Here is a 19937-nt window from a genome sequence, read left to right on the forward strand (position 1 = left end):
CGCATGGGAAAAGAGAATTCTACCCTTGAACCACCAATGCTCATATGACAAAATTTAGTGCAAGAGATTTCAAAATAGCTGCCTATGGACATTATGAACAACTGAAAAGCTCCAAAAAGGACAATTCTATTGAAGCATAAGTTAAATTGCACTGGCTGGGAATCGGACCCAGATCTCTCGCATGGCAAGCGAGAATTCTACCATTGAACCACCAATGCTTAAACAACAAATTTTGGGGGAAAAAATTTCAAAATGGCGTTCTATGGACATTATGAAGAACTGAAAAGCTCCAAAAAGGACAATTCTATTGAAGCAAAAGTTAAATTGCACTTGTTGGGAATCGGACCCAGATCTCTCGCATGGCAAGCGAGAATTCTACCATTGAACCACCAATGCTTAAACAACAAATTTTAGGGGAAAAAAATTCAAAATGGCGACCTATGGACAATATGAACAACTGAAAAGCTCCAAAAAGGACAATTCTATTGAAACAAAAGTTAATTTGCACTGGCTGGGAATCGGACCCAGAACTCTCGCATGGGAAAAGAGAATTATACCCTTGAACCACCAATGCTCATATGACAAAATTTAGTGCAAGAGATTTTAAAATAGCTGCCTATGGACATTATGAAAAACTGAAAAGCTCCAAAAAGGACAATTCTATTGAAGCATAAGTTAAATTGCACTGGCTGGGAATCTGACCCAGATCTCTCGCATGGCAAGCGAGAATTCTACCATTGAACCACCAATGCTTAAACAACAAATTTTAGGGGAAAAAATTTCAAAATGGCGGCCTATGGACATGATGAACAAATAAATAGCTCTTTTTAGAATTCTTGCAAATAAATAGCTCTTTTTAGAGCTATTTTTTTTAGAGTTATATATTTGGGATTGAAGCAAAAGCTAAATTGCACTGGCTGGGAATCGGACCCAGATCTCTCGCATGGCAAGCGAGAATTCTACCATTGAACCACCAATGCTCATACGACAAAATTTAGTGCAAGAAATTTCAAAATAGCTGCCTAAAGGCCACGATGAACAAATAAATAGCTCTTTTTAGAATTCTTGCAAATAAATAGCTCTTTTTAGAGCTATTTATTTTAGAGCTATATATTTGGGATTGAAGCAAAAGTTAATTTGCACTGGCTGGGAATCGGACCCAGAACTCTCGCATGGGAAAAGAGAATTCTACCCTTGAACCACCAATGCTCATATGACAAAATTTAGTGCAAGAGATTTCAAAATAGCTGCCTATGGACATTATGAACAACTGAAAAGCTCCAAAAAGGACAATTCTATTGAAGCATAAGTTAAATTGCACTGGCTGGGAATCGGACCCAGATCTCTCGCATGGCAAGCGAGAATTCTACCATTGAACCACCAATGCTCATACGACAAAATTTAGTGCAAGAAATTTCAAAATAGCTGCCTAAAGGCCACGATGAACAAATAAATAGCTCTTTTTAGAATTCTTGCAAATAAATAGCTCTTTTTAGAGCTATTCTTTTTAGAGTTATATATTTGGGATTGAAGCAAAAGGTAAATTGCACTGCCTGGGAATCGGACCCAGATCTCTCGCATGGCAAGCGAGAATTCTACCATTGAACCACCAATGCTCATACGACAAAATTTAGTGCAAGAAATTTCAAAATAGCTGCCTAAAGGCCACGATGAACAAATAAATAGCTCTTTTTAGAATTCTTGCAAATAAATAGCTCTTTTTAGAGCTATTTATTTTAGAGCTATATATTTGGGATTGAAGCAAAAGTTAATTTGCACTGGCTGGGAATCGGACCCAGAACTCTCGCATGGGAAAAGAGAATTCTACCCTTGAACCACCAATGCTCATATGACAAAATTTAGTGCAAGAGATTTTAAAATAGCTGCCTAAAGGCCACGATGAACAAATAAATAGCTCTTTTTAGAATTCTTGCAAATAAATAGCTCTTTTTAGAGCTATTTTTTTTAGAGTTATATATTTGGGATTGAAGCAAAAGGTAAATTGCACTGCCTGGGAATCGGACCCAGATCTCTCGCATGGCAAGCGAGAATTCTACCATTGAACCACCAATGCTCATACGACAAAATTTAGTGCAAGAAATTTCAAAATAGCTGCCTAAAGGCCACGATGAACAAATAAATAGCTCTTTTTAGAATTCTTGCAAATAAATAGCTCTTTTTAGAGCTATTTATTTTAGAGCTATATATTTGGGATTGAAGCAAAAGTTAATTTGCACTGGCTGGGAATCGGACCCAGAACTCTCGCATGGGAAAAGAGAATTCTACCCTTGAACCACCAATGCTCATATGACAAAATTTAGTGCAAGAGATTTTAAAATAGCTGCCTATGGACATTATGAAAAACTGAAAAGCTCCAAAAAGGACAATTCTATTGAAGCATAAGTTAAATTGCACTGGCTGGGAATCTGACCCAGATCTCTCGCATGGCAAGCGAGAATTCTACCATTGAACCACCAATGCTTAAACAACAAATTTTAGGGGAAATTTTTTCAAAATGGCGGCCTATGGACATGATGAACAACTGAAAAGCTCCAAAAAGGACAAATCTATTGAAGCAAAAGTTAAATTGCACTGGCTGGGAATCGGACCCAGATCTCTCGCATGGCAAGCGAGAATTCTACCATTGAACCACCAATGCTCATACGACAAAATTTAGTGCAAGAAATTTCAAAATAGCTGCCTAAAGGCCACGATGAACAAATAAATAGCTCTTTTTAGAATTCTTGCAAATAAATAGCTCTTTTTAGAGCTATTTTTTTTAGAGTTATATATTTGGGATTGAAGCAAAAGGTAAATTGCACTGCCTGGGAATCGGACCCAGATCTCTCGCATGGCAAGCGAGAATTCTACCATTGAACCACCAATGCTCATACGACAAAATTTAGTGCAAGAAATTTCAAAATAGCTGCCTAAAGGCCACGATGAACAAATAAATAGCTCTTTTTAGAATTCTTGCAAATAAATAGCTCTTTTTAGAGCTATTTATTTTAGAGCTATATATTTGGGATTGAAGCAAAAGTTAATTTGCACTGGCTGGGAATCGGACCCAGAACTCTCGCATGGGAAAAGAGAATTCTACCCTTGAACCACCAATGCTCATATGACAAAATTTAGTGCAAGAGATTTTAAAATAGCTGCCTATGGACATTATGAAAAACTGAAAAGCTCCAAAAAGGACAATTCTATTGAAGCATAAGTTAAATTGCACTGGCTGGGAATCTGACCCAGATCTCTCGCATGGCAAGCGAGAATTCTACCATTGAACCACCAATGCTCATACGACAAAATTTAGTGCAAGAAATTTCAAAATAGCTGCCTAAAGGCCACGATGAACAAATAAATAGCTCTTTTTAGAATTCTTGCAAATAAATAGCTCTTTTTAGAGCTATTTTTTTTAGAGTTATATATTTGGGATTGAAGCAAAAGCTAAATTGCACTGGCTGGGAATCGGACCCAGATCTCTCGCATGGGAAAAGAGAATTCTACCATTGAACCACCAATGCTCATACGACAAAATTTAGTGCAAGAAATTTCAAAATGGCGGCCTATGGACATGATGAACAAATAAATAGCTCTTTTTAGAATTCTTGCAAATAAATAGCTCTTTTTAGAGCTATTTTTTTTAGAGTTATATATTTGGGATTGAAGCAAAAGCTAAATTGCACTGGCTGGGAATCGGACCCAGATCTCTCGCATGGCAAGCGAGAATTCTACCATTGAACCACCAATGCTCATACGACAAAATTTAGTGCAAGAAATTTTAAAATAGCTGCCTAAAGGCCACGATGAACAAATAAATAGCTCTTTTTAGAATTCTTGCAAATAAATAGCTCTTTTTAGAGCTATTTATTTTAGAGCTATATATTTGGGATTGAAGCAAAAGTTAATTTGCACTGGCTGGGAATCGGACCCAGAACTCTCGCATGGGAAAAGAGAATTCTACCCTTGAACCACCAATGCTCATATGACAAAATTTAGTGCAAGAGATTTCAAAATAGCTGCCTATGGACATTATGAACAACTGAAAAGCTCCAAAAAGGACAATTCTATTGAAGCATAAGTTAAATTGCACTGGCTGGGAATCGGACCCAGATCTCTCGCATGGCAAGCGAGAATTCTACCATTGAACCACCAATGCTCATACGACAAAATTTAGTGCAAGAAATTTCAAAATGGCGGCCTATGGACATGATGAACAAATAAATAGCTCTTTTTAGAATTCTTGCAAATAAATAGCTCTTTTTAGAGCTATTTTTTTTAGAGTTATATATTTGGGATTGAAGCAAAAGCTAAATTGCACTGGCTGGGAATCGGACCCAGATCTCTCGCATGGCAAGCGAGAATTCTACCATTGAACCACCAATGCTCATACGACAAAATTTAGTGCAAGAAATTTTAAAATAGCTGCCTAAAGGCCACGATGAACAAATAAATAGCTCTTTTTAGAATTCTTGCAAATAAATAGCTCTTTTTAGAGCTATTTATTTTAGAGCTATATATTTGGGATTGAAGCAAAAGTTAATTTGCACTGGCTGGGAATCGGACCCAGAACTCTCGCATGGGAAAAGAGAATTCTACCCTTGAACCACCAATGCTCATATGACAAAATTTAGTGCAAGAGATTTCAAAATAGCTGCCTATGGACATTATGAACAACTGAAAAGCTCCAAAAAGGACAATTCTATTGAAGCATAAGTTAAATTGCACTGGCTGGGAATCGGACCCAGATCTCTCGCATGGCAAGCGAGAATTCTACCATTGAACCACCAATGCTCATACGACAAAATTTAGTGCAAGAAATTTCAAAATAGCTGCCTAAAGGCCACGATGAACAAATAAATAGCTCTTTTTAGAATTCTTGCAAATAAATAGCTCTTTTTAGAGCTATTTTTTTTAGAGTTATATATTTGGGATTGAAGCAAAAGTTAATTTGCACTGGCTGGGAATCGGACCCAGAACTCTCGCATGGGAAAAGAGAATTCTACCCTTGAACCACCAATGCTCATATGACAAAATTTAGTGCAAGAGATTTCAAAATAGCTGCCTATGGACATGATGAACAACTGAAAAGCTCCAAAAAGGACAATTCTATTGAAGCAAAAGTTAATTTGCACTGGCTGGGAATCGGACCCAGAACTCTCGCATGGGAAAAGAGAATTCTACCCTTGAACCACCAATGCTCATATGACAAAATTTAGTGCAAGAGATTTCAAAATAGCTGCCTATGGACATTATGAACAACTGAAAAGCTCCAAAAAGGACAATTCTATTGAAGCATAAGTTAAATTGCACTGGCTGGGAATCGGACCCAGATCTCTCGCATGGCAAGCGAGAATTCTACCATTGAACCAATAATGCTTAAACAACAAATTTTAGGGGAAAAAATTTCAAAATGGCGGCCTATGGACATTATGAAGACCTGAAAAGCTCCAAAAAGGACAATTCTATTGAAGCATAAGTTAATGGACATTATGAACAACTGAAAAGCTCCAAAAAGGACAATTCTATTGAAGCAAAAGTTAAATTGCACTGGCTGGGAATCGGACCCAGATCTCTCGCATGGCAAGCGAGAATTCTACCATTGAACCACCAATGCTCATACGACAAAATTTAGTGCAAGAAATTTCAAAATAGCTGCCTAAAGGCCACGATGAACAAATAAATAGCTCTTCTTAGAATTCTTGCAAATAAATAGCTCTTTTTAGAGCTATTTATTTTAGAGCTATATATTTGGGATTGAAGCAAAAGTTAATTTGCACTGGCTGGGAATCGGACCCAGAACTCTCGCATGGGAAAAGAGAATTCTACCCTTGAACCACCAATGCTCATATGACAAAATTTAGTGCAAGAGATTTCAAAATAGCTGCCTATGGACATTATGAACAACTGAAAAGCTCCAAAAAGGACAATTCTATTGAAGCATAAGTTAAATTGCACTGGCTGGGAATCGGACCCAGATCTCTCGCATGGCAAGCGAGAATTCTACCATTGAACCACCAATGCTCATACGACAAAATTTAGTGCAAGAAATTTCAAAATAGCTGCCTAAAGGCCACGATGAACAAATAAATAGCTCTTTTTAGAATTCTTGCAAATAAATAGCTCTTTTTAGAGCTATTTTTTTTAGAGTTATATATTTGGGATTGAAGCAAAAGTTAATTTGCACTGGCTGGGAATCGGACCCAGAACTCTCGCATGGGAAAAGAGAATTCTACCCTTGAACCACCAATGCTCATATGACAAAATTTAGTGCAAGAGATTTCAAAATAGCTGCCTATGGACATGATGAACAACTGAAAAGCTCCAAAAAGGACAATTCTATTGAAGCAAAAGTTAATTTGCACTGGCTGGGAATCGGACCCAGAACTCTCGCATGGGAAAAGAGAATTCTACCCTTGAACCACCAATGCTCATATGACAAAATTTAGTGCAAGAGATTTCAAAATAGCTGCCTATGGACATTATGAACAACTGAAAAGCTCCAAAAAGGACAATTCTATTGAAGCATAAGTTAAATTGCACTGGCTGGGAATCGGACCCAGATCTCTCGCATGGCAAGCGAGAATTCTACCATTGAACCACCAATGCTTAAACAACAAATTTTGGGGGAAAAAATTTCAAAATGGCGTTCTATGGACATTATGAAGAACTGAAAAGCTCCAAAAAGGACAATTCTATTGAAGCAAAAGTTAAATTGCACTTGTTGGGAATCGGACCCAGATCTCTCGCATGGCAAGCGAGAATTCTACCATTGAACCACCAATGCTTAAACAACAAATTTTAGGGGAAAAAAATTCAAAATGGCGACCTATGGACAATATGAACAACTGAAAAGCTCCAAAAAGGACAATTCTATTGAAACAAAAGTTAATTTGCACTGGCTGGGAATCGGACCCAGAACTCTCGCATGGGAAAAGAGAATTATACCCTTGAACCACCAATGCTCATATGACAAAATTTAGTGCAAGAGATTTTAAAATAGCTGCCTATGGACATTATGAAAAACTGAAAAGCTCCAAAAAGGACAATTCTATTGAAGCATAAGTTAAATTGCACTGGCTGGGAATCTGACCCAGATCTCTCGCATGGCAAGCGAGAATTCTACCATTGAACCACCAATGCTTAAACAACAAATTTTAGGGGAAAAAATTTCAAAATGGCGGCCTATGGACATGATGAACAAATAAATAGCTCTTTTTAGAATTCTTGCAAATAAATAGCTCTTTTTAGAGCTATTTTTTTTAGAGTTATATATTTGGGATTGAAGCAAAAGCTAAATTGCACTGGCTGGGAATCGGACCCAGATCTCTCGCATGGCAAGCGAGAATTCTACCATTGAACCACCAATGCTCATACGACAAAATTTAGTGCAAGAAATTTCAAAATAGCTGCCTAAAGGCCACGATGAACAAATAAATAGCTCTTTTTAGAATTCTTGCAAATAAATAGCTCTTTTTAGAGCTATTTATTTTAGAGCTATATATTTGGGATTGAAGCAAAAGTTAATTTGCACTGGCTGGGAATCGGACCCAGAACTCTCGCATGGGAAAAGAGAATTCTACCCTTGAACCACCAATGCTCATATGACAAAATTTAGTGCAAGAGATTTCAAAATAGCTGCCTATGGACATTATGAACAACTGAAAAGCTCCAAAAAGGACAATTCTATTGAAGCATAAGTTAAATTGCACTGGCTGGGAATCGGACCCAGATCTCTCGCATGGCAAGCGAGAATTCTACCATTGAACCACCAATGCTCATACGACAAAATTTAGTGCAAGAAATTTCAAAATAGCTGCCTAAAGGCCACGATGAACAAATAAATAGCTCTTTTTAGAATTCTTGCAAATAAATAGCTCTTTTTAGAGCTATTCTTTTTAGAGTTATATATTTGGGATTGAAGCAAAAGGTAAATTGCACTGCCTGGGAATCGGACCCAGATCTCTCGCATGGCAAGCGAGAATTCTACCATTGAACCACCAATGCTCATACGACAAAATTTAGTGCAAGAAATTTCAAAATAGCTGCCTAAAGGCCACGATGAACAAATAAATAGCTCTTTTTAGAATTCTTGCAAATAAATAGCTCTTTTTAGAGCTATTTATTTTAGAGCTATATATTTGGGATTGAAGCAAAAGTTAATTTGCACTGGCTGGGAATCGGACCCAGAACTCTCGCATGGGAAAAGAGAATTCTACCCTTGAACCACCAATGCTCATATGACAAAATTTAGTGCAAGAGATTTTAAAATAGCTGCCTAAAGGCCACGATGAACAAATAAATAGCTCTTTTTAGAATTCTTGCAAATAAATAGCTCTTTTTAGAGCTATTTTTTTTAGAGTTATATATTTGGGATTGAAGCAAAAGGTAAATTGCACTGCCTGGGAATCTGACCCAGATCTCTCGCATGGCAAGCGAGAATTCTACCATTGAACCACCAATGCTCATACGACAAAATTTAGTGCAAGAAATTTCAAAATAGCTGCCTAAAGGCCACGATGAACAAATAAATAGCTCTTTTTAGAATTCTTGCAAATAAATAGCTCTTTTTAGAGCTATTTATTTTAGAGCTATATATTTGGGATTGAAGCAAAAGTTAATTTGCACTGGCTGGGAATCGGACCCAGAACTCTCGCATGGGAAAAGAGAATTCTACCCTTGAACCACCAATGCTCATATGACAAAATTTAGTGCAAGAGATTTTAAAATAGCTGCCTATGGACATTATGAAAAACTGAAAAGCTCCAAAAAGGACAATTCTATTGAAGCATAAGTTAAATTGCACTGGCTGGGAATCTGACCCAGATCTCTCGCATGGCAAGCGAGAATTCTACCATTGAACCACCAATGCTTAAACAACAAATTTTAGGGGAAATTTTTTCAAAATGGCGGCCTATGGACATGATGAACAACTGAAAAGCTCCAAAAAGGACAAATCTATTGAAGCAAAAGTTAAATTGCACTGGCTGGGAATCGGACCCAGATCTCTCGCATGGCAAGCGAGAATTCTACCATTGAACCACCAATGCTCATACGACAAAATTTAGTGCAAGAAATTTCAAAATAGCTGCCTAAAGGCCACGATGAACAAATAAATAGCTCTTTTTAGAATTCTTGCAAATAAATAGCTCTTTTTAGAGCTATTTTTTTTAGAGTTATATATTTGGGATTGAAGCAAAAGGTAAATTGCACTGCCTGGGAATCGGACCCAGATCTCTCGCATGGCAAGCGAGAATTCTACCATTGAACCACCAATGCTCATACGACAAAATTTAGTGCAAGAAATTTCAAAATAGCTGCCTAAAGGCCACGATGAACAAATAAATAGCTCTTTTTAGAATTCTTGCAAATAAATAGCTCTTTTTAGAGCTATTTATTTTAGAGCTATATATTTGGGATTGAAGCAAAAGTTAATTTGCACTGGCTGGGAATCGGACCCAGAACTCTCGCATGGGAAAAGAGAATTCTACCCTTGAACCACCAATGCTCATATGACAAAATTTAGTGCAAGAGATTTTAAAATAGCTGCCTATGGACATTATGAAAAACTGAAAAGCTCCAAAAAGGACAATTCTATTGAAGCATAAGTTAAATTGCACTGGCTGGGAATCTGACCCAGATCTCTCGCATGGCAAGCGAGAATTCTACCATTGAACCACCAATGCTCATACGACAAAATTTAGTGCAAGAAATTTCAAAATAGCTGCCTAAAGGCCACGATGAACAAATAAATAGCTCTTTTTAGAATTCTTGCAAATAAATAGCTCTTTTTAGAGCTATTTTTTTTAGAGTTATATATTTGGGATTGAAGCAAAAGCTAAATTGCACTGGCTGGGAATCGGACCCAGATCTCTCGCATGGGAAAAGAGAATTCTACCATTGAACCACCAATGCTCATACGACAAAATTTAGTGCAAGAAATTTCAAAATGGCGGCCTATGGACATGATGAACAAATAAATAGCTCTTTTTAGAATTCTTGCAAATAAATAGCTCTTTTTAGAGCTATTTTTTTTAGAGTTATATATTTGGGATTGAAGCAAAAGCTAAATTGCACTGGCTGGGAATCGGACCCAGATCTCTCGCATGGCAAGCGAGAATTCTACCATTGAACCACCAATGCTCATACGACAAAATTTAGTGCAAGAAATTTCAAAATAGCTGCCTAAAGGCCACGATGAACAAATAAATAGCTCTTTTTAGAATTCTTGCAAATAAATAGCTCTTTTTAGAGCTATTTATTTTAGAGCTATATATTTGGGATTGAAGCAAAAGTTAATTTGCACTGGCTGGGAATCGGACCCAGAACTCTCGCATGGGAAAAGAGAATTCTACCCTTGAACCACCAATGCTCATATGACAAAATTTAGTGCAAGAGATTTCAAAATAGCTGCCTATGGACATTATGAACAACTGAAAAGCTCCAAAAAGGACAATTCTATTGAAGCATAAGTTAAATTGCACTGGCTGGGAATCGGACCCAGATCTCTCGCATGGCAAGCGAGAATTCTACCATTGAACCACCAATGCTCATACGACAAAATTTAGTGCAAGAAATTTCAAAATAGCTGCCTAAAGGCCACGATGAACAAATAAATAGCTCTTTTTAGAATTCTTGCAAATAAATAGCTCTTTTTAGAGCTATTCTTTTTAGAGTTATATATTTGGGATTGAAGCAAAAGGTAAATTGCACTGCCTGGGAATCGGACCCAGATCTCTCGCATGGCAAGCGAGAATTCTACCATTGAACCACCAATGCTCATACGACAAAATTTAGTGCAAGAAATTTCAAAATAGCTGCCTAAAGGCCACGATGAACAAATAAATAGCTCTTTTTAGAATTCTTGCAAATAAATAGCTCTTTTTAGAGCTATTTATTTTAGAGCTATATATTTGGGATTGAAGCAAAAGTTAATTTGCACTGGCTGGGAATCGGACCCAGAACTCTCGCATGGGAAAAGAGAATTCTACCCTTGAACCACCAATGCTCATATGACAAAATTTAGTGCAAGAGATTTTAAAATAGCTGCCTAAAGGCCACGATGAACAAATAAATAGCTCTTTTTAGAATTCTTGCAAATAAATAGCTCTTTTTAGAGCTATTTTTTTTAGAGTTATATATTTGGGATTGAAGCAAAAGGTAAATTGCACTGCCTGGGAATCGGACCCAGATCTCTCGCATGGCAAGCGAGAATTCTACCATTGAACCACCAATGCTCATACGACAAAATTTAGTGCAAGAAATTTCAAAATAGCTGCCTAAAGGCCACGATGAACAAATAAATAGCTCTTTTTAGAATTCTTGCAAATAAATAGCTCTTTTTAGAGCTATTTATTTTAGAGCTATATATTTGGGATTGAAGCAAAAGTTAATTTGCACTGGCTGGGAATCGGACCCAGAACTCTCGCATGGGAAAAGAGAATTCTACCCTTGAACCACCAATGCTCATATGACAAAATTTAGTGCAAGAGATTTTAAAATAGCTGCCTATGGACATTATGAAAAACTGAAAAGCTCCAAAAAGGACAATTCTATTGAAGCATAAGTTAAATTGCACTGGCTGGGAATCTGACCCAGATCTCTCGCATGGCAAGCGAGAATTCTACCATTGAACCACCAATGCTTAAACAACAAATTTTAGGGGAAATTTTTTCAAAATGGCGGCCTATGGACATGATGAACAACTGAAAAGCTCCAAAAAGGACAAATCTATTGAAGCAAAAGTTAAATTGCACTGGCTGGGAATCGGACCCAGATCTCTCGCATGGCAAGCGAGAATTCTACCATTGAACCACCAATGCTCATACGACAAAATTTAGTGCAAGAAATTTCAAAATAGCTGCCTAAAGGCCACGATGAACAAATAAATAGCTCTTTTTAGAATTCTTGCAAATAAATAGCTCTTTTTAGAGCTATTTTTTTTAGAGTTATATATTTGGGATTGAAGCAAAAGGTAAATTGCACTGCCTGGGAATCGGACCCAGATCTCTCGCATGGCAAGCGAGAATTCTACCATTGAACCACCAATGCTCATACGACAAAATTTAGTGCAAGAAATTTCAAAATAGCTGCCTAAAGGCCACGATGAACAAATAAATAGCTCTTTTTAGAATTCTTGCAAATAAATAGCTCTTTTTAGAGCTATTTATTTTAGAGCTATATATTTGGGATTGAAGCAGAAGTTAATTTGCACTGGCTGGGAATCGGACCCAGAACTCTCGCATGGGAAAAGAGAATTCTACCCTTGAACCACCAATGCTCATATGACAAAATTTAGTGCAAGAGATTTTAAAATAGCTGCCTATGGACATTATGAAAAACTGAAAAGCTCCAAAAAGGACAATTCTATTGAAGCATAAGTTAAATTGCACTGGCTGGGAATCTGACCCAGATCTCTCGCATGGCAAGCGAGAATTCTACCATTGAACCACCAATGCTCATACGACAAAATTTAGTGCAAGAAATTTCAAAATAGCTGCCTAAAGGCCACGATGAACAAATAAATAGCTCTTTTTAGAATTCTTGCAAATAAATAGCTCTTTTTAGAGCTATTTTTTTTAGAGTTATATATTTGGGATTGAAGCAAAAGCTAAATTGCACTGGCTGGGAATCGGACCCAGATCTCTCGCATGGGAAAAGAGAATTCTACCATTGAACCACCAATGCTCATACGACAAAATTTAGTGCAAGAAATTTCAAAATAGCTGCCTAAAGGCCACGATGAACAAATAAATAGCTCTTTTTAGAATTCTTGCAAATAAATAGCTCTTTTTAGAGCAATTTATTTTAGAGCTATATATTTGGGATTGAAGCAAAAGTTAATTTGCACTGGCTGGGAATCGGACCCAGAACTCTCGCATGGGAAAAGAGAATTCTACCCTTGAACCACCAATGCTCATATGACAAAATTTAGTGCAAGAGATTTCAAAATAGCTGCCTATGGACATTATGAACAACTGAAAAGCTCCAAAAAGGACAATTCTATTGAAGCATAAGTTAAATTGCACTGGCTGGGAATCGGACCCAGATCTCTCGCATGGCAAGCGAGAATTGTACTATTGAACCACCAATGCTTAAACAACAAATTTTAGGGGAAAAATTTTCAAAATGGCGTTCTATGGACATTATGAAGAACTGAAAAGCTCCAAAAAGGACAATTCTATTGAAGCAAAAGTTAAATTGCACTTGTTGGGAATCGGACCCAGATCTCTCGCATGGCAAGCGAGAATTCTACCATTGAACCACCAATGCTTAAACAACAAATTTTAGGGGAAAAAATTTCAAAATGGCGACCTATGGACATTATGAACAACTGAAAAGCTCCAAAAAGGACAATTCTATTGAAACAAAAGTTAATTTGCACTGGCTGGGAATCGGACCCAGAACTCTCGCATGGGAAAAGAGAATTATACCCTTGAAACACCAATGCTCATATGACAAAATTTAGTGCAAGAGATTTTAAAATAGCTGCCTATGGACATTATGAAAAACTGAAAAGCTCCAAAAAGGACAATTCTATTGAAGCATAAGTTAAATTGCACTGGCTGGGAATCTGACCCAGATCTCTCGCATGGCAAGCGAGAATTCTACCATTGAACCACCAATGCTTAAACAACAAATTTTAGGGGAAATTTTTTCAAAATGGCGGCCTATGGACATGATGAACAACTGAAAAGCTCCAAAAAGGACAAATCTATTGAAGCAAAAGTTAAATTGCACTGGCTGGGAATCGGACCCAGATCTCTCGCATGGCAAGCGAGAATTCTACCATTGAACCACCAATGCTCATACGACAAAATTTAGTGCAAGAAATTTCAAAATAGCTGCCTAAAGGCCACGATGAACAAATAAATAGCTCTTTTTAGAATTCTTGCAAATAAATAGCTCTTTTTAGAGCTATTTTTTTTAGAGTTATATATTTGGGATTGAAGCAAAAGGTAAATTGCACTGCCTGGGAATCGGACCCAGATCTCTCGCATGGCAAGCGAGAATTCTACCATTGAACCACCAATGCTCATACGACAAAATTTAGTGCAAGAAATTTCAAAATAGCTGCCTAAAGGCCACGATGAACAAATAAATAGCTCTTTTTAGAATTCTTGCAAATAAATAGCTCTTTTTAGAGCTATTTTTTTTAGAGCTATATATTTGGGATTGAAGCAAAAGTTAATTTGCACTGGCTGGGAATCGGACCCAGAACTCTCGCATGGGAAAAGAGAATTCTACCCTTGAACCACCAATGCTCATATGACAAAATTTAGTGCAAGAGATTTTAAAATAGCTGCCTATGGACATTATGAAAAACTGAAAAGCTCCAAAAAGGACAATTCTATTGAAGCATAAGTTAAATTGCACTGGCTGGGAATCTGACCCAGATCTCTCGCATGGCAAGCGAGAATTCTACCATTGAACCACCAATGCTCATACGACAAAATTTAGTGCAAGAAATTTCAAAATAGCTGCCTAAAGGCCACGATGAACAAATAAATAGCTCTTTTTAGAATTCTTGCAAATAAATAGCTCTTTTTAGAGCTATTTTTTTTAGAGTTATATATTTGGGATTGAAGCAAAAGCTAAATTGCACTGGCTGGGAATCGGACCCAGATCTCTCGCATGGGAAAAGAGAATTCTACCATTGAACCACCAATGCTCATACGACAAAATTTAGTGCAAGAAATTTCAAAATAGCTGCCTAAAGGCCACGATGAACAAATAAATAGCTCTTTTTAGAATTCTTGCAAATAAATAGCTCTTTTTAGAGCTATTTATTTTAGAGCTATATATTTGGGATTGAAGCAAAAGTTAATTTGCACTGGCTGGGAATCGGACCCAGAACTCTCGCATGGGAAAAGAGAATTCTACCCTTGAACCACCAATGCTCATATGACAAAATTTAGTGCAAGAGATTTCAAAATAGCTGCCTATGGACATTATGAACAACTGAAAAGCTCCAAAAAGGACAATTCTATTGAAGCATAAGTTAAATTGCACTGGCTGGGAATCGGACCCAGATCTCTCGCATGGCAAGCGAGAATTCTACCATTGAACCACCAATGCTTAAACAACAAATTTTAGGGGAAAAAATTTCGAAATGGCGGCCTATGGACATTATGAACAACTGAAAAGCTCCAAAAAGGACAATTCTATTGAAGCAAAAGTTAATTTGCACTGGCTGGGAATCGGACCCAGAACTCTCGCATGGGAAAAGAGAATTCTTCCCTTGAACCACCAATGCTCATATGACAAAATTTAGTGCAAGAGATTTCAAAATAGCTGCCTATGGACATTATGAACAACTGAAAAGCTCCAAAAAGGACAATTCTATTGAAGCATAAGTTAAATTGCACTGGCTGGGAATCGGACCCAGATCTCTCGCATGGCAAGCGAGAATTCTACCATTGAACCACCAATGCTTGAACAACAAATTTTAGGGGAAAAAATTTCAAAATGGCGTTCTATGGACATTATGAAGAACTGAAAAGCTCCAAAAAGGACAATTCTATTGAAGCAAAAGTTAAATTGCACTTGTTGGGAATCGGACCCAGATCTCTCGCATGGCAAGCGAGAATTCTACCATTGAACCACCAATGCTTAAACAACAAATTTTAGGGGAAAAAATTTCAAAATGGCGGCCTATGGACATTATGAACAACTGAAAAGCTCCAAAAAGGACAATTCTATTGAAACAAAAGTTAATTTGCACTGGCTGGGAATCGGACCCAGAACTCTCGCATGGGAAAAGAGAATTCTACCCTTGAACCACCAATGCTCATATGACAAAATTTAGTGCAAGAGATTTTAAAATAGCTGCCTATGGACATTATGAAAAACTGAAAAGCTCCAAAAAGGACAATTCTATTGAAGCATAAGTTAAATTGCACTGGCTGGGAATCTGACCCAGATCTCTCGCATGGCAAGCGAGAATTCTACCATTGAACCACCAATGCTCATATGACAAAATTTAGTGCAAGAGATTTTAAAATAGCTGCCTATGGACATTATGAAAAACTGAAAAGCTCCAAAAAGGACAATTCTATTGAAGCATAAGTTAAATTGCACTGGCTGGGAATCTGACCCAGATCTCTCGCATGGCAAGCGAGAATTCTACCATTGAACCACCAATGCTCATACGACAAAATTTAGTGCAAGAAATTTTAAAATAGCTGCCTATGGACATTATGAAAAACTGAAAAGCTCCAAAAAGGACAATTCTATTGAAGCATAAGTTAAATTGCACTGGCTGGGAATCTGACCCAGATCTCTCGCATGGCAAGCGAGAATTCTACAATTGAACCACCAATGCTTAAACAACAAATTTTAGGGGAAATTTTTTCAAAATGGCGGCCTATGGACATGATGAACAACTGAAAAGCTCCAAAAAGGACAAATCTATTGAAGCAAAAGTTAAATTGCACTGGCTGGGAATCGGACCCAGATCTCTCGCATGGCAAGCGAGAATTCTACCATTGAACCACCAATGCTCATACGACAAAATTTAGTGCAAGAAATTTCAAAATAGCTGCCTAAAGGCCACGATGAACAAATAAATAGCTCTTTTTAGAATTCTTGCAAATAAATAGCTCTTTTTAGAGCTATTTTTTTTAGAGTTATATATTTGGGATTGAAGCAAAAGGTAAATTGCACTGCCTGGGAATCGGACCCAGATCTCTCGCATGGCAAGCGAGAATTCTACCATTGAACCACCAATGCTCATACGACAAAATTTAGTGCAAGAAATTTCAAAATAGCTGCCTAAAGGCCACGATGAACAAATAAATAGCTCTTTTTAGAATTCTTGCAAATAAATAGCTCTTTTTAGAGCTATTTATTTTAGAGCTATATATTTGGGATTGAAGCAAAAGTTAATTTGCACTGGCTGGGAATCGGACCCAGAACTCTCGCATGGGAAAAGAGAATTCTACCCTTGAACCACCAATGCTCATATGACAAAATTTAGTGCAAGAGATTTTAAAATAGCTGCCTATGGACATTATGAACAACTGAAAAGCTCCAAAAAGGACAATTCTATTGAAGCATAAGTTAAATTGCACTGGCTGGGAATCGGACCCAGATCTCTCGCATGGCAAGCGAGAATTCTACCATTGAACCACCAATGCTTAAACAACAAATTTTAGGGGAAAAAATTTCAAAATGGCGTTCTATGGACATTATGAAGAACTGAAAAGCTCCAAAAAGGACAATTCTATTGAAGCAAAAGTTAAATTGCACTTGTTGGGAATCGGACCCAGATCTCTCGCATGGCAAGCGAGAATTCTACCATTGAACCACCAATGCTTAAACAACAAATTTTAGGGGAAAAAATTTCAAAATGGCGGCCTATGGACATTATGAACAACTGAAAAGCTCCAAAAAGGACAATTCTATTGAAACAAAAGTTAATTTGCACTGGCTGGGAATCGGACCCAGAACTCTCGCATGGGAAAAGAGAATTCTACCCTTGAACCACCAATGCTCATATGACAAAATTTAGTGCAAGAGATTTTAAAATAGCTGCCTATGGACATTATGAAAAACTGAAAAGCTCCAAAAAGGACAATTCTATTGAAGCATAAGTTAAATTGCACTGGCTGGGAATCTGACCCAGATCTCTCGCATGGCAAGCGAGAATTCTACCATTGAACCACCAATGCTTAAACAACAAATTTTAGGGGAAATTTTTTCAAAATGGCGGCCTATGGACATGATGAACAACTGAAAAGCTCCAAAAAGGACAAATCTATTGAAGCAAAAGTTAAATTGCACTGGCTGGGAATCGGACCCAGATCTCTCGCATGGCAAGCGAGAATTCTACCATTGAACCACCAATGCTCATACGACAAAATTTAGTGCAAGAAATTTCAAAATAGCTGCCTAAAGGCCACGATGAACAAATAAATAGCTCTTTTTAGAGCTATTTATTTTAGAGCTATATATTTGGGATTGAAGCAAAAGTTAATTTGCACTGGCTGGGAATCGGACCCAGAACTCTCGCATGGGAAAAGAGAATTCTACCCTTGAACCACCAATGCTCATATGACAAAATTTAGTGCAAGAGATTTTAAAATAGCTGCCTATGGACATTATGAAAAACTGAAAAGCTCCAAAAAGGACAATTCTATTGAAGCATAAGTTAAATTGCACTGGCTGGGAATCGGACCCAGATCTCTCGCATGGCAAGCGAGAATTCTACCATTGAACCACCAATGCTTAAACAACAAATTTTAGGGGAAAAAATTTCAAAATGGCGTTCTATGGACATTATGAAGAACTGAAAAGCTCCAAAAAGGACAATTCTATTGAAGCAAAAGTTAAATTGCACTTGTTGGGAATCGGACCCAGATCTCTCGCATGGCAAGCGAGAATTCTACCATTGAACCACCAATGCTTAAACAACAAATTTTAGGGGAAAAAATTTCAAAATGGCGGCCTATGGACATTATGAACAACTGAAAAGCTCCAAAAAGGACAATTCTATTGAAACAAAAGTTAATTTGCACTGGCTGGGAATCGGACCCAGAACTCTCGCATGGGAAAAGAGAATTCTACCCTTGAACCACCAATGCTCATATGACAAAATTTAGTGCAAGAGATTTTAAAATAGCTGCCTATGGACATTATGAAAAACTGAAAAGCTCCAAAAAGGACAATTCTATTGAAGCATAAGTTAAATTGCACTGGCTGGGAATCTGACCCAGATCTCTCGCATGGCAAGCGAGAATTCTACCATTGAACCACCAATGCTTAAACAACAAATTTTAGGGGAAATTTTTTCAAAATGGCGGCCTATGGACATGATGAACAACTGAAAAGCTCCAAAAAGGACAAATCTATTGAAGCAAAAGTTAAATTGCACTGGCTGGGAATCGGACCCAGATCTCTCGCATGGCAAGCGAGAATTCTACCATTGAACCACCAATGCTCATACGACAAAATTTAGTGCAAGAAATTTCAAAATAGCTGCCTAAAGGCCACGATGAACAAATAAATAGCTCTTTTTAGAGCTATTTATTTTAGAGCTATATATTTGGGATTGAAGCAAAAGTTAATTTGCACTGGCTGGGAATCGGACCCAGAACTCTCGCATGGGAAAAGAGAATTCTACCCTTGAACCACCAATGCTCATATGACAAAATTTAGTGCAAGAGATTTTAAAATAGCTGCCTATGGACATTATGAAAAACTGAAAAGCTCCAAAAAGGACAATTCTATTGAAGCATAAGTTAAATTGCACTGGCTGGGAATCGGACCCAGATCTCTCGCATGGCAAGCGAGAATTCTACCATTGAACCACCAATGCTTAAACAACAAATTTTAGGGGAAAAAATTTCAAAATGGCGTTCTATGGACATTATGAAGAACTGAAAAGCTCCAAAAAGGACAATTCTATTGAAGCAAAAGTTAAATTGCACTTGTTGGGAATCGGACCCAGATCTCTCGCATGGCAAGCGAGAATTCTACCATTGAACCACCAATGCTTAAACAACAAATTTTAGGGGAAAAAATTTCAAAATGGCGGCCTATGGACATTATGAACAACTGAAAAGCTCCAAAAAGGACAATTCTATTGAAACAAAAGTTAATTTGCACTGGCTGGGAATCGGACCCAGAACTCTCGCATGGGAAAAGAGAATTCTACCCTTGAACCACCAATGCTCATATGACAAAATTTAGTGCAAGAGATTTTAAAATAGCTGCCTATGGACATTATGAAAAACTGAAAAGCTCCAAAAAGGACAATTCTATTGAAGCATAAGTTAAATTGCACTGGCTGGGAATCTGACCCAGATCTCTCGCATGGCAAGCGAGAATTCTACCATTGAACCACCAATGCTTAAACAACAAATTTTAGGGGAAATTTTTTCAAAATGGCGGCCTATGGACATGATGAACAACTGAAAAGCTCCAAAAAGGACAAA

At 37.4% G+C, this 19937-nt stretch overlaps 26 non-coding genes across 26 annotated transcripts; all 26 read right to left on the bottom strand.

Moving 5' to 3' along the window:
* Positions 1–147: 147 nt before the first annotated feature.
* Positions 148–218, bottom strand: trnag-gcc (transfer RNA glycine (anticodon GCC)). The gene has a single exon. It is a non-coding gene; the product is annotated as a tRNA-Gly (tRNA).
* Positions 219–909: 691 nt separating this feature from the next.
* Positions 910–980, bottom strand: trnag-gcc (transfer RNA glycine (anticodon GCC)). The gene has a single exon. It is a non-coding gene; the product is annotated as a tRNA-Gly (tRNA).
* A 336-nt stretch (positions 981–1316) lies between these two features.
* On the bottom strand, positions 1317–1387 carry trnag-gcc (transfer RNA glycine (anticodon GCC)). The gene has a single exon. It is a non-coding gene; the product is annotated as a tRNA-Gly (tRNA).
* A 1201-nt stretch (positions 1388–2588) lies between these two features.
* Positions 2589–2659, bottom strand: trnag-gcc (transfer RNA glycine (anticodon GCC)). The gene has a single exon. It is a non-coding gene; the product is annotated as a tRNA-Gly (tRNA).
* A 1022-nt stretch (positions 2660–3681) lies between these two features.
* Positions 3682–3752, bottom strand: trnag-gcc (transfer RNA glycine (anticodon GCC)). Its single transcript has one exon. It is a non-coding gene; the product is annotated as a tRNA-Gly (tRNA).
* Positions 3753–4088: 336 nt separating this feature from the next.
* trnag-gcc (transfer RNA glycine (anticodon GCC)) lies at positions 4089–4159 on the bottom strand. Its single transcript has one exon. It is a non-coding gene; the product is annotated as a tRNA-Gly (tRNA).
* Positions 4160–4316: 157 nt separating this feature from the next.
* On the bottom strand, positions 4317–4387 carry trnag-gcc (transfer RNA glycine (anticodon GCC)). Its single transcript has one exon. It is a non-coding gene; the product is annotated as a tRNA-Gly (tRNA).
* A 336-nt stretch (positions 4388–4723) lies between these two features.
* On the bottom strand, positions 4724–4794 carry trnag-gcc (transfer RNA glycine (anticodon GCC)). Its single transcript has one exon. It is a non-coding gene; the product is annotated as a tRNA-Gly (tRNA).
* Positions 4795–5546: 752 nt separating this feature from the next.
* Positions 5547–5617, bottom strand: trnag-gcc (transfer RNA glycine (anticodon GCC)). Its single transcript has one exon. It is a non-coding gene; the product is annotated as a tRNA-Gly (tRNA).
* A 336-nt stretch (positions 5618–5953) lies between these two features.
* On the bottom strand, positions 5954–6024 carry trnag-gcc (transfer RNA glycine (anticodon GCC)). The gene has a single exon. It is a non-coding gene; the product is annotated as a tRNA-Gly (tRNA).
* A 514-nt stretch (positions 6025–6538) lies between these two features.
* trnag-gcc (transfer RNA glycine (anticodon GCC)) lies at positions 6539–6609 on the bottom strand. Its single transcript has one exon. It is a non-coding gene; the product is annotated as a tRNA-Gly (tRNA).
* A 691-nt stretch (positions 6610–7300) lies between these two features.
* Positions 7301–7371, bottom strand: trnag-gcc (transfer RNA glycine (anticodon GCC)). The gene has a single exon. It is a non-coding gene; the product is annotated as a tRNA-Gly (tRNA).
* Positions 7372–7707: 336 nt separating this feature from the next.
* On the bottom strand, positions 7708–7778 carry trnag-gcc (transfer RNA glycine (anticodon GCC)). Its single transcript has one exon. It is a non-coding gene; the product is annotated as a tRNA-Gly (tRNA).
* A 1201-nt stretch (positions 7779–8979) lies between these two features.
* Positions 8980–9050, bottom strand: trnag-gcc (transfer RNA glycine (anticodon GCC)). The gene has a single exon. It is a non-coding gene; the product is annotated as a tRNA-Gly (tRNA).
* A 1022-nt stretch (positions 9051–10072) lies between these two features.
* Positions 10073–10143, bottom strand: trnag-gcc (transfer RNA glycine (anticodon GCC)). Its single transcript has one exon. It is a non-coding gene; the product is annotated as a tRNA-Gly (tRNA).
* A 336-nt stretch (positions 10144–10479) lies between these two features.
* On the bottom strand, positions 10480–10550 carry trnag-gcc (transfer RNA glycine (anticodon GCC)). The gene has a single exon. It is a non-coding gene; the product is annotated as a tRNA-Gly (tRNA).
* A 1201-nt stretch (positions 10551–11751) lies between these two features.
* trnag-gcc (transfer RNA glycine (anticodon GCC)) lies at positions 11752–11822 on the bottom strand. The gene has a single exon. It is a non-coding gene; the product is annotated as a tRNA-Gly (tRNA).
* Positions 11823–13735: 1913 nt separating this feature from the next.
* Positions 13736–13806, bottom strand: trnag-gcc (transfer RNA glycine (anticodon GCC)). The gene has a single exon. It is a non-coding gene; the product is annotated as a tRNA-Gly (tRNA).
* Positions 13807–15007: 1201 nt separating this feature from the next.
* On the bottom strand, positions 15008–15078 carry trnag-gcc (transfer RNA glycine (anticodon GCC)). Its single transcript has one exon. It is a non-coding gene; the product is annotated as a tRNA-Gly (tRNA).
* Positions 15079–15363: 285 nt separating this feature from the next.
* trnag-gcc (transfer RNA glycine (anticodon GCC)) lies at positions 15364–15434 on the bottom strand. Its single transcript has one exon. It is a non-coding gene; the product is annotated as a tRNA-Gly (tRNA).
* A 997-nt stretch (positions 15435–16431) lies between these two features.
* On the bottom strand, positions 16432–16502 carry trnag-gcc (transfer RNA glycine (anticodon GCC)). The gene has a single exon. It is a non-coding gene; the product is annotated as a tRNA-Gly (tRNA).
* Positions 16503–17067: 565 nt separating this feature from the next.
* trnag-gcc (transfer RNA glycine (anticodon GCC)) lies at positions 17068–17138 on the bottom strand. The gene has a single exon. It is a non-coding gene; the product is annotated as a tRNA-Gly (tRNA).
* A 641-nt stretch (positions 17139–17779) lies between these two features.
* trnag-gcc (transfer RNA glycine (anticodon GCC)) lies at positions 17780–17850 on the bottom strand. Its single transcript has one exon. It is a non-coding gene; the product is annotated as a tRNA-Gly (tRNA).
* A 307-nt stretch (positions 17851–18157) lies between these two features.
* Positions 18158–18228, bottom strand: trnag-gcc (transfer RNA glycine (anticodon GCC)). Its single transcript has one exon. It is a non-coding gene; the product is annotated as a tRNA-Gly (tRNA).
* Positions 18229–18869: 641 nt separating this feature from the next.
* On the bottom strand, positions 18870–18940 carry trnag-gcc (transfer RNA glycine (anticodon GCC)). Its single transcript has one exon. It is a non-coding gene; the product is annotated as a tRNA-Gly (tRNA).
* Positions 18941–19247: 307 nt separating this feature from the next.
* Positions 19248–19318, bottom strand: trnag-gcc (transfer RNA glycine (anticodon GCC)). The gene has a single exon. It is a non-coding gene; the product is annotated as a tRNA-Gly (tRNA).
* Positions 19319–19937: the final 619 nt, after the last annotated feature.

The sequence above is a fragment of the Pungitius pungitius genome, chromosome 18 (assembly GCF_949316345.1).
Source record: "Pungitius pungitius chromosome 18, fPunPun2.1, whole genome shotgun sequence".
NCBI classification, from domain to species: domain Eukaryota; kingdom Metazoa; phylum Chordata; class Actinopteri; order Perciformes; family Gasterosteidae; genus Pungitius; species Pungitius pungitius.